Below are 12,671 nucleotides of genomic sequence, written 5' to 3' on the forward strand. Positions count from 1 at the left end.
TGTTTCCCTCCTCCAAAAACTAGGTGCGTCTTATGGTCTGGTGCATCTTATAGAGCGAAAAATACGGTATATATCTACACAATCTCAGGTCCTGCTATTTTACAGATTACATTAAATGCTCCTTGAAGGGCAAAGTTATTTTAATATCCACACCCAAGTCCCTGTCATGGTAATGAATATGAGTTGCTCATGGAAACTCATAGCATGTGAAAACAGAAATGAGACCCCAATTTAGGAAGAACATCATCGGTTTGGAAAAAGTACGACTATTATATTTGTTTTACACACAGGTTTGCAAAATGGAAATCTTAATAAGTTTCACAAAAGTAAACTTTTGTGAGTTACCGCAGACCACAGAAGCAGGGTTAAGGGAATTGCTTTTCTTTTGAGGCTTTGTTGGAGAATTTGGCCAGACAATAAATCAGCCAAAATGGTTCAAACAAAATACCCAAAGGCTAACTCTCACATCCTAGGCTAGCTCTGTATGTGCAACATTTGGAAATTATCAGCAATATATCTGAAATACATTCTGAATGCGTGCGCGCATGTATATATATATGTCAGGGAACTGTCATCTGAGACGAAGGAGGTGAAAGGGCTCATGGAGGGTGAGAGAGACCACTCAGCGGAGGAGGGGACCAGCAGGGGGAGAAGTGGAGTTACAAGGGAAAGTGAGTCGGAGGGAGGGCTCAGAGACACTTCAAGCGAGAACAGTGGGGAGGTTTCAGGACCTCCCGTAGGGACACCCACTCCTCGGCGGAAACTGTCACGCCGAGAGTCCAGAAGACGTGTTTCCGTTAAGGAGCTTTTATGCTGGAAGAAGTTCCGTAAACGCCCACTGTCCGATTCAACGAGCGATTGATGGAGCCATGCTTAAGGAGCTCCATCACAGACAGAGGTTTGGGAACTTAGCCAAACTCTGAGGGATCAGGATTTTACGCACAAGCAGCTCACCATCCCATCACTATATATATATATATATATATATATATATATATATATATATATGCAGTTTCCCTACAAATCTGTTTTCAGCGTTTCTCACAGCTTAAAAAATCAGCAGTATCCAAGTTCTGCCTGCCTTATTAGATTAGACTACAGTAATTCACTTTACATGGAGATGCCTTTGAAAAGTGTCTGTTCCGGTTATTTGATAAATTCTCAGCATTGGTATAATGCTTTTGAGTCTCTAAGTTATTCACAGTCATTTTTGCTCCGCTCTGTCCTGAAATCTGACATGATGAAAGGCAGTATAAAAATTATCATTGTCATTGCTTCCTAACTCTACTCTGGGATGCTAGAGTTTGAGCTTTCTAAATGGCACAGATTCCTTCCTAAGCTGATAAGTGTCACATCTTAAAAGCATGGATTCGTAAAAAATGAAAAGGATAAGCAGCTGCCTATTCTGAAAAGACAACTCTTTCTTTTTTACCTTCTGCTGCCTGTTGGAAAGGCCTGGGATGTAAGGCTTGATTTTAAGAAGTACACAGCTTCTGAAGAAGTGTGCATGCACACGAAAGCTCATACCAAGAACTAACTTAGTTGGTCTTTAAGGTGCTACTGGATGGAAAAAAATTTTTTTAGCTTTCTCCTAATAAGTACCATTAGGTTCATGTCACTATGAGGCTCCACTCTCCTTAAGTGAAGGAACATTTAACAGAAGAGGATGTAACAGCTTCTTGGGACTAATCTTTTACTGCAGTGCTGCCAACAAGTGCTAATCCTTTGTCAAGGGACTTCCATAATACTTAGCAAATGTTCGTGATCAGGACCACCCAGGAACTTTATAAGATTTGCATTTTCGGGCTTTTATTTCTCGTTATGCCCTGAGAGCAAAGCGCCCTTTAGTATGTGTTTACATATCAGTATCTTGCTTCATGTTTGTTGGGTCCACTTGAGGTGGGGTGTGTGTGTGTTCATCATCATCTTCTAAAAGACCTGATTTTAAAGATGGTCCCTGGAATGGGAAGCCATCTGCCTTTCTTTAGCTTTTTAAAAAACATTTATATCTTGCTTTTTCATCAACAAGGCAGCTAAAGATATTAAAATGAGATGCAATAGGTAGGAACAGCAAAAATAAGTAGGAGAGGTGCCGTTACAAATGGTAGTAATTTTTTTTGCTTCAAAACTACACAACTGTTGCTTGTCACAGAAAGGTCGACCACAGTGGAGCAGGTCAGACGTCATCCAAGAGGGAGTTTCAGAGCTTGGTGTTACTGTCACAAAGGCCCAGACCTCACTAGACTGTTATGAGCTGGAGGGAGACTTGTAGGTTGTATGCTAAGACCCTTTAAATTCCAGACTAGCTTCCCAGTGAGGCGATAGCCTGGGCAATGGGCACTTAATGGAACAAAGGAAATGGCTCGGTGCCAGAGGGCAAATGGGTGCACCCTCTCCCTCAACTAGCTGGTAGTTAGAAAGACAAAGGTGAAAATTATGAAGGACTACACACATGAAATGGATTTTATATTTATAAGATATAACAGAGAGGTGCTGCTTGTGTGGAAGAAAATATGGCTTGCTGTTAGGTTGGACAACAAGTAGTAATGGATGAAATGGAAATTTAAGAACAGAAGATGCGGCAATAGGAGGATGAGATGGACATATGTTTGCAACAGGAGCAGGAAACTTGATTTTAAGAAACTGTTACATTTAAGTAATTTGGATGGATTTGTAATAATTTGGGAAACTAATAAAAACTAATATATACAAAAGAAAGACAGACAAAGGTGAGAAATGAGAGTTGAATAATGTGAGCTAGAAGCTGGAAGCAAAGCAGCAGGCTGGGAAGCCAGAGAAACAGAATGATGCCTGGTTTCTGCTTGAATCCAGTGTCGCAAGCTATGGGAGAAGCAAGACCCTGGGGTTGGGGTGTTAATGCTGTGAACAGTGTATATATGTGTAAATAAACCTTTTATCATAATTACACCACGGTCTTCGCTGTGCCTCATTCCAAAGAAAACACAAACCCTGGGTAAATGCCCAGAACCCCTGAAATTTCACACAGCTCAGAGACTGGGCTGGCATGAAACAATAGACACTGGAGGAAGCCAGAGTGAGGCATCTGAGGTAGATCTTAAGCAACAAATAGTAGGTACGTGTGGAAGAAAGCAATCCTATGTTTCCTCAGATTTAAGGCCACGGGATGGTGGTGAGTTCCCTTTCCCTCATCATACATTCATTCTCTCATACATAATCACATGTACAAACATGTACACCAATGATCCATCACCATCTCTCTCTCTCTCTCTCTCTCTCTCTCTCTCTCACACACACACACACACACACACACACACACCCTGACCCATAGCCTCCCTTTCCAGCACTGGGGTTGTTAAGATGCCCAGCTGCTGCATGTCTAGTTGTTTATTTCCACCAAAGGCTTTGAAGATGCTCAAACTCAGGACGAAAAGGGGAAAAGTACTAAGAGGAAGGCATGCTTGACAAACCCTCACCACGATCAACTCCCACTCAGAAACATATGTCCATACTGTGGGAGGACGTATGGATCCACAATTGGCCTCCACAGTCACTTACGGACTCACTATTAAAACCGTGTTTATGGAAGACAATCTTACTTGGCTATGAGTGATTGCCAAAGAATTTCCTCACCATAGTGGCACCCCTGTTCTGGAACTAGGCTGTCTCTCGTGCTACCCATACTTAGGGGACAGGTCAAAACTTGCTCATTCCTTTAGGCCTTTGGAACCTAATGGCTCAGTTTACATGTCAACACTAGGCCAAACCATGCAGGTGAGTGGAGGGGTTGCGGCTGCTTTGCCCCTCCTCCGTTCTTCCCACTGCTGCACTGTTGTGAGCTCAGCCACGGTTTGATTTAGCATGTTGCCTGAACCTGGGCTCATGGTTTTGTCTCTTCCAGACAAATCTCCTCCTCACCACACCACCTCTAAATCTGTGCTGGGTTTTCCCACCCCTACAACTATCCAGAACAGATGTGGGAGCATGGGAGACAAACAGAGGAAAGACCCATTGCACAAGCAAACTTTGTTCCACATGCACAACAACTTAGTTGAATCCCGCCTCCAAATTTTGCCATGACTGCTAAATCTGCAGCAGTAACAGGACATCACATCCCTAAATAATGAAGATGGTGACATTCAGCTTTCCTAGAGACAGACATACAGACACACTCATGCATCATAAAACAAAACTTGGGTTTGTGTGCTTTGAATGTACAGCTTTCAAATGACTACAGCTCCAATGCTATAATGACTTTCTTGGAAGTGAACCTCAATGAACTGAATGGGACTTAGGTTTCCGAGTAGATCCGTATAGGAGTGCACTGTAAAATCGTTTTTAAATTTTGAATTGTAATTATGTTTCCTCTCCAGTTGTGGGCTTGTAAACATACTTTACCTGTTATCTGAAATTCCTCATACAGGGCCCAAAACATCAGGGTAATGAGTATGTGTTGTTCAATTAGAAAGTTTTACGATGCACATCTTTCTTCTCAATCTCTCCCACATCTATTATAAAACTTTGGGATAGTTGGTTTATAGCCATAGGCCCTTGAACCTTGAGAACACAACACACTATAAATGTGTTAATGTCTTCTTGAAAGCTTTTTTACATAGCTTGGGTCTACCACCATAATTCGGCTTCGGTGACCAAAATACTAATTGCTGCTTCAATGCACAAGTTTGCATTTTTCACGGGGTCAAGAAGCTCTGTCAAGACACACTGCAAATATCAAAGGCAAACCATCTAGAGAGTGCCCCAAAGGAATTGCTGCCTACACGGCTCAAGACTGAAAACCAAGTTAATCTTAGAAACCACCTGAATCCAACCCTACATTTTATACTACTGAGATCATTGTGGAGCCTGCAGGGTCAAAGTGTGCTTACAAAGGAAGATCACCGGATGAGGACAGGTGCTTAATCCTCTTTCGTACATACATGCATCCATTTATTTGTATGCTACCTTTCCATGGTTAAAACAGCATGAAAAACACACAAATATAACAAAAGTAACCACAAACAAAGATAAAATACATCAGAAAGTATGCAACCAAATTGCAACCATTTCTACATAATTCATAATAAGTTTTAAAAAGATAAAGGTAAAGGTAAAGGGACCCCTGACCATTAGGTCCAGTTGTGGATGACTCTGGGGTTGCGGCGCTCATCTCGCTTTACTGGCCGAGGGAGCCGGCGTACTGCTTCCGGGTCATGTGGCCAGCATGACTAAGCCGCTTCTGGTGAACCAGAGCAGCGCACGGAAACGCCATTTACCTTCCCGCTGGAGCGGTACCTATTTATCTACTTGCACTTTGACGTGCTTTCAAACTGCTAGGTTGGCAGGAGCAGGGACCAAGCAACGGGAGCTCACCCCGTTGCAGGGATTCGAACCACCGACCTTTTGATCGGCAAGTCCTATGCTCTGTGGTTTAACCCACAGCGCCACCCGCATCCCATTTTAAAAAGATGTGTGTGTGTGTGTGTGTGTGTGTGTATGAATGACAGCAAAACCCTCCCTCCCCAACAATAGCCCAACCCAACAGTTTATTCAGCAGCCTCAGCTTTTGCAACTGGAGTCAGACAGGCCCTCCCAGGCCAAGTGGAAAAAGGCATGCAAGGCAGGGAGCAGGTCTTCCAGGAAGTACAACCAAGATGTGCAAACACCACTTCTCACATGCAAATGACTCTCCAAGGATATTTTCCCCACAGCCAGGTTCACTTCTGATTTCAGAGTCTGACTGGGGCGGGGGGAGAAAGCATTTCTGAGCCTGGTGGGAGCATATATAGGGCTGGATCAGCAGAAAGGGTAAAGAGTTAAACATCTTCTCCATGAGGGTGACCATGTTTGATGTCACATTTACACCATATATTAAAAGTGCCGTGATCCCCCTTAAGTAGTCATGGCTCCCTCCACCAAAGAATCCTGGGGCCTATCATTTGTCAAGGGACCTGAGAGTTATTTCCAGTTCCCCCCTCCCCGCTACAATTCCCAGAGCTTTCTGGGAAGTTTTTTATTGTTAAACCGCTTTGGGAATTGTAGCTTGGGGGGACTGGGAGTCTCCTACAAACTCCCAGCTCCCTGTAGGCCTCAGGATTCTTGGGGGGGGGGGTTATGACTGTTTAAAGTGGTATCACTGCACTTTTAATGTACAGTGGTACCTCGCAAGACAAATGCCTCGTAAGACGAAAAACTCGCAAGACGAAAGAGTTTTTCGTTTTTTTAGTTGCTTCGCAAGACGAATTTCCCTATGGGCTTGCTTCGCAAGACGAAAACGTCTTGCGAGTTTGTTTCCTTTTTCTTAAAGCCGTTAATACCCAGGGAATCTGTGCTTCGCAAGACGAAAAAACTCACAGAACGAATTAATTTCGTCTTGCGAGGTACCACTGTATGGCGTGAATGTGGCCCAAGTCCAGTTTAAAGATAAAGGTCCATGATAAGTGGGGAGAGCAGAGGCCTAGAAGTTGCCCATCCACAGGTCTTTCTTGGTGTTGTGTAAATGACCACTGTTCATCCTTTCCATCCATTTTTCCTCAGCCCCTAGATATTTTTTTACAAGACATACATGCCTCTGGGGGGCTGGGCCCACAGAAAAGAGCACTTTACGAAGCTCAACCATTCCAAGGTCCTTCTAGGAATGCTTAGGAGGTTCTTTGGATTTTGGCCCTTGATTCTTAATAATAATAATTTCATGCTAGTTCTTCTAGATGCCTTCAGAGAGGGGGGAGTGGAAGAGAACCCTGCATTTTTTTGGTTAACTTGTTTCCTTAATAAACATGTTGATGAAGCTTCTTCTCTCTCTTTTTATAACACAACCCATTGTTTACTTTTTAAGAGAGTTTTTTTTAACAAGGACAGCTGTTCCAAGTACAATCTATCCCATAATTTGGCTAACTAATGGAAGTTCTGAAGGCTCTGCCAAAACTCAAAACTTAATTGCTGGAGCGGCCCCCCTGCCCCCGTGCACTTAAACGAACAAGTGATTAAAGCCAATGCATCTGGACCCAAATCTCAGTCTTTTGGCACAAGACGTAAACTCTGTAACTATTTCACCATTAATTGACTTCAGCTAGAGACAGGACTTGTTTGTACAGTTGCTAATCCTTGCTGTTTTAACACTCTCTCCGACAATTTTAAGTATTTCTTCAGCTTCGCAGTACTACGGTTTGCAGTAGTTATCAGGCGACAGTCAGCCTTGAAATATAGCTTCTCAACTAACAGTCACCATGAGTAGTATCTTATTAACAGATGGCTGATGAAAGATGACATCTTAAGGCAGACTTTACCAAAAGGCAAAAGAAATGTGAATAACTGATGACTCACAGAGTGCATCCATCCACAAGTTGTACCTCCCCTCTTGCAAATCCGAACAATGCTCAGCTAAGGTGCAGAATTCAAAATTCATTTGTAGAAGCTCTAAAGATATATCAGGGTAACATAAGCATGCAAGTGCATTCAGAATTACTCCAAGTATACTTGAAACCTGATCATCTCCCCAAATGAGAAAATAGAAAGATGTAAACATGTCAAATCAGACAATTGGTCCATCTAGCTCAGCGTTGTCTATTGTACATGATTGACAACAGTTTTCCAGGGTTTCAGACAACCTTACCTGAAGGCACTGGGGATTGATCTGGGACCTTCTGCATGCAAAAGCATGGGGTCTACTGCCAAGGCCCTCCCACAGAAGGCAAGGGTATGTTGCTAGTATCTGTATTGTGTTTGCATTGTAAATGTATTTCACAACGAATAAATGGTATTGGGGAAAGGAGGTGGCAGTTGGCAGCTGGTTGGCTATTCTGTAAGTTGATCCTTTGACCAAGAACATGGGAGTGTGGTGACTTTGATCAGACAATGTCTGAAGGTGCTTTTGAGGATGGACAAGTTATGGATTAACAACTTATGCATTGCTATGAAGGAGTTTTGAAAACAAAAGGACTAAACCCTCTCTTGGGCTCAAGGGAGAGAAATGTATTGCATTCATTAATACATATAAGAATAATACTTGTCAGACTGGCACAGCTGAACAAGTAAAGTTTTATCTTCAAATCTTGTGTAAGGCATCTGTTTTTGTTTAGTCGTTTAGTTTTGTCCATCTCTTTGTGACCCCATGGACCAGAGCACTCCAGCCTCCTCCAACCTGGTGCACTCCAGATATTTAAGTTACAACTTACTATTGACTCTGCTGACTGGTATTGATGAGAGCTTCTAAGGGTACTGGGATGGGGATGGCTGAACTATACTTACCTCCAACCTAGGTCAAGAATGCAAAGTTCCGTCTCACGGTCCCTGTATCCTTTGAGCATCTGCCTTGAGAACTTCATCCTTTGTGACTACCAATCGTAAATGGATTTTGGCTGCTCCCTACCTTCCTTCTTTATTTACTTTTCCCTTCAGGCTTCATTTTGCCCAAATGTGGCTTGAAACGCAGCCGGACGGATGGACAACAACCTCAGTACATTTTATGCCCTAACTCTCACCTCTGTCGTTGTAAGTGGTCTTATGCAACTCACAACCTTTCAGCCTTAACCCATCATCTCCTGTAGAGGAGTATTAACACTGTCCTGCTATATAGGGTTGTTGAAATCAGAGGTGAGGCACCTGGGGCCATCCAGATGTTGTGGGAGGTCAATTCCCATCATCCTTCACTGCTGGCTATGCTGGCTGGGACTGATGGGAACTAAGAGTCCAACATCTGGAGAACAGCAGGTTCTCTGTCTTTGTCACAAGGATTATTGATGCAATCTCTGTGAAGCTCTTTGGGAATTCTCAAGCACTACATAACTGCTGCTGTTTCACCGCTACCTTTTGTTACCCCCCCTTTAATATATTTTTTAAAGACAATGGTGGTCCCTGACGGCACAATCCTATGCATATCTATTCAGAACTAAAAGCTCATTGAGCTTAATAAGGCTTACTCACAGGTAGGTGAGTATTCAGCCTTATGACTCCCGTTCTTCAAACTCAACAGAACAAGCTTCTTCAGCATTTCATTATGAATGCCGCATTCCATAGTACATGCTTCCCTGTAACTCTGGAGACATAAAATAAACCTGCACTGCAGCTTCCATTTAAAACAAATCTCTTGTGTTGGAAATGGAATTAAGTGACTAGGAATCTAATTCTGCAAATTTTGCTACCTTCCTGTACTGATCACCTTTCTTCCTATAGTGTTTCCCTTGCAAAATTCCAATCTCCTCTGGAAACAAGAAAGCAAACAATAAGGACACTTGAATAGAATTTTTTGGTCAGTTAATTTTCAATTTGAAGTAATGCATAGTTGAATTTGTTTGCACTGTAAACGTTTGACTAGTAAAAAGAGCTTTGTTTTGCATACCCACTTCCCTTCCACAGCCAAAAATCACAGTAGGCTTCACAAAGAGAACTCTTTAAGTCTTGAGTGGGATACACACTCGGCAGTGGGTTTCAACTGTACGTGCCACTGTAAATTGAACTGTGAATTTTAATCCCACTCTCAAGTTAGCCTTTCTGCCCTGCTGGTACATTACACCCCACATACTCTGCTGACCACGATGCGTTCCCTGTCATGGGGATCTTGAAAGTGCTTAAGCAAATGAAATTGTAGGAATCAGTTTCGTATTTCCTGCCTGCATTCCAAAGCGGAAAAGAATGGGGCCGGGGTTGAGTTCCTACAAGCATATAGAGCTGTCTTCTTCTAGGTCAAATCATTGGGTATATATGACCCAGTAGACCAGGATCAGACAGAGGTTTGACAGGGTTTCAGGGCTCATTCACACTTCCACTTGTTCCATGCCTAGAAAGTGCTCGTCCACACATAGATGTGCCCAAATCTTATACTAGTAAAACAAACAAAATTCTTAATAGAATCCACCAGACATAGCTGAGGTGTGCATGAGAACAGAGTGCAACACATCTTCAGAGATCACACAGGTATTATCCAATAGGTCCTGTAGATTCATGTAACACTCATCTATTGCACCGATGGTGGTTATACTGTTAGGTGCTCATTTCCATTTTCCCCCTAGCTGCTACATAAAACACTATCACACCAGTTTGACCAACAAACATGGCAAGGCAGAAAAACATAGGCAGCGACAGGTCTACAATATCGCTTCCATATTTGTACTTGTTGTTGTTGTTGTTGTTTAGTCGTTTAGTCATGTCCGACTCTTTGTGATCCCATGGACCAGAGCACGCCAGGCACTTCTGTCTTCCACTGCCTCCCGCAGTTTGGTCAAGCTCATGCTGGTAGCTTCGAGAATACCATCCAACCATCTCATCCTCTGTCGTCCCCTTCTCCTTGTGCCCTCCATCTTTCCCAATATCAGGGTCTTTTCCAGCAGTGGCGTAGCGTGGGGGGTGCAGGGGGGCCGGCCGCACCGGGCGCAACATCTGGGGTTAGGGCAAATCCATGGGTTAGGGGGCGCAAATCCATGGGTTAGGGGGCGCAAATACACGGGTTAGGGGGCGCAAATTACTTGCCTTGCCCCGGGTGCTGACAACCCACGCTACACCACTGTTTTCCAGGGAGTCTTCTCTTCTCATGAGGTGGCCAAAGTATTGGAGCCTCAGCTTCAGGATCTGTCCTTCCAGTGAGCACTCAGGGCTGATTTCCTTAAGAATGGATGCGTTTGATCTTCTTGCAGTCCATGGGACTCTCAAGAGTCTCCTCCAGCACCATAATTCAAAAGCATCAATTCTTCGGTGATCAGCCTTCTTTATGGTCCAGCTTTCACTTCCATACATCACTACTGGGAAAACCATAGCTTTTACTATACGGACCTTTGTTGGCAAGGTGATGTCTCTACATTGTACCTAGATGTGGCCAATAAGAGGACTGAAAGATGCATGCTTGCATGAACTTGGCTTTTCCCATCAAAATACCCACCAACAGCCAACAGGAAAGTACCAGGAGCCCAGTGGCAAGTATTTTTCAAGGGCGAACGTGAGATTTATACATACATTTAAATACACATGAGAGTGCTTTAAAGCTGATGCAATAGTCACAGACGCTTGTTTACCAAATAAATGCATTCTTGGTGAAGAACGTCTTCTGATAAGTCACTTCTGAAAATGTTCTAAATGCAACAGACTTTTCTTGTCAATGCCTGCACTAGATACTACAAGCACCATTTTCGTAAGCAAACAGTTGTAACCAAGGAGGAGAATAAGACAACTGGAATGAAGGGGAGGTGGGATTGCAGTCCATACAAGGGAGCAGTAAAAAGTTATGTTTAAACATATGCTGCTAACTACATAACAACAGATGGCTCAAGAGACAGGCAACAGGATCCAAGTTGTCTGTCCAAAGCCTTGTTTTAACTTAGACAAACTTTGACCTCCTTGCTTGATGATCTCCCCATTCACATCTTTGCTACAGTACTTAAAAGTCACATCTTTTAACAATGGGGATTCTGTACAAAGGCCAAATCTAAAGTTAGGTCACATTTGCTTCTGGCAGAAAAATTATCTGAGCTCTGGAAATACCAATGCATCTTTAAAGAACTGGAGGGTTCTTGCTCCTCTTAAAGTGTTTGTTTCTTTCCTCTTGTGTCACTGAGAAATATAACTCCTGCCATGGGGCGGGATGACGGCATCCATCATTTTGAAGACCTGCAGTTGCCTCCATTCATACTGAGCAAGCCTATATTCCATTTTCTCATAGGGCATCATGGAAAATTAAAGGAAACACGGGAACATGAGCTAGAACTAGACTGAATATAGAACATTATTTGTTTACCTCAAGGCAACGGAAAACAATTAGTCTCCCAAGCCGGGTCACCAAACAAACAAGCGAGCATGCAATGTACCTAGACCAGACATGGAACTCCAGATTCAATTATCGGAACAGCAGGCTTCAGAAAGAGGAATGCTAGTAGTGCCCATAGGTAAGGCTTATTTTAATGAAGATAAATAGCATTGTGAACCGGTGGCTCCCTCTTCCCAAGCAAAGCCTTTAACTCACACAAGTTGTGCCATCAGTTCAATCACTCTTGAGTCACCATCAGAGTTAGAATCATAGAGTTGGAAGGGACCATGCAGTCCAATCCCTTGCAATGCAGGAATGGTTTTTGTCCATGGTGGTGCTCAAATCCAGAACCCTGAGATTAAGAGTTTGATGCTGTACTGACTGAGCTATCCTCCAAAGGGCAGGGCTTTCCTTGGTTAAACCAGGATGCTTAGATGGGGACTGTGGCGTTTGCCTCCTAGGATGGGTCATAAGGGTTAAAATGGGTGTGATGTGATTGGCCAGCGAGAATGCAAGGGGGGAATAAAAGTTAGAGTGGGAGGTTTTGAAAGTCAGTTGAGGTTTGGGAGTTGAAGGAGGAAGAGGGAGGTTTAGGTGTGGGTTGGTAGAGTTGTATTGTGAGAGAGTGAGAAGAATTGTTAGGTGGAGTCAGATAGATAGTTGGGAATAATCAGTTTGGAGTTGTTAGGAACTAAGAATAAGAAACTGACAAGAGAAAACTGAAACCATAAGCTTGTTCCTGCATTTAAAAATAAACTTGATTATTTGTTTATGTTAACAACAGTCTGGACTCCGTGTGTCCCCGTGAGATATGGGGTGGTGGCAGCGGAAAAAGCTATCGCAGTGGTGGCACAGGGTCAATAGACCGTCAAACATCCGGGGGCCCTGTGTGTGATCGCCACAGGGACCTTTAGTAACTTGGTTGAGGCAGCAAAGGGTGAATGGAGAGGCAAAGGATATGAAG

At 43.3% G+C, this 12,671-nt stretch overlaps 1 long non-coding RNA gene across 2 annotated transcripts in view; it reads left to right on the forward strand.

The window, feature by feature from the left end:
* Window positions 1–12,671, forward strand: part of LOC310759521 — an 856,102-nt gene that overhangs the window by 262,203 nt on the left and 581,228 nt on the right. The gene's annotated exons all lie outside the window — the stretch shown is intronic.

Source organism: Podarcis filfolensis (genome assembly GCF_964270895.1).
Source record: "Podarcis filfolensis genome assembly, chromosome: 3".
Lineage (NCBI taxonomy): Eukaryota > Metazoa > Chordata > Lepidosauria > Squamata > Lacertidae > Podarcis > Podarcis filfolensis.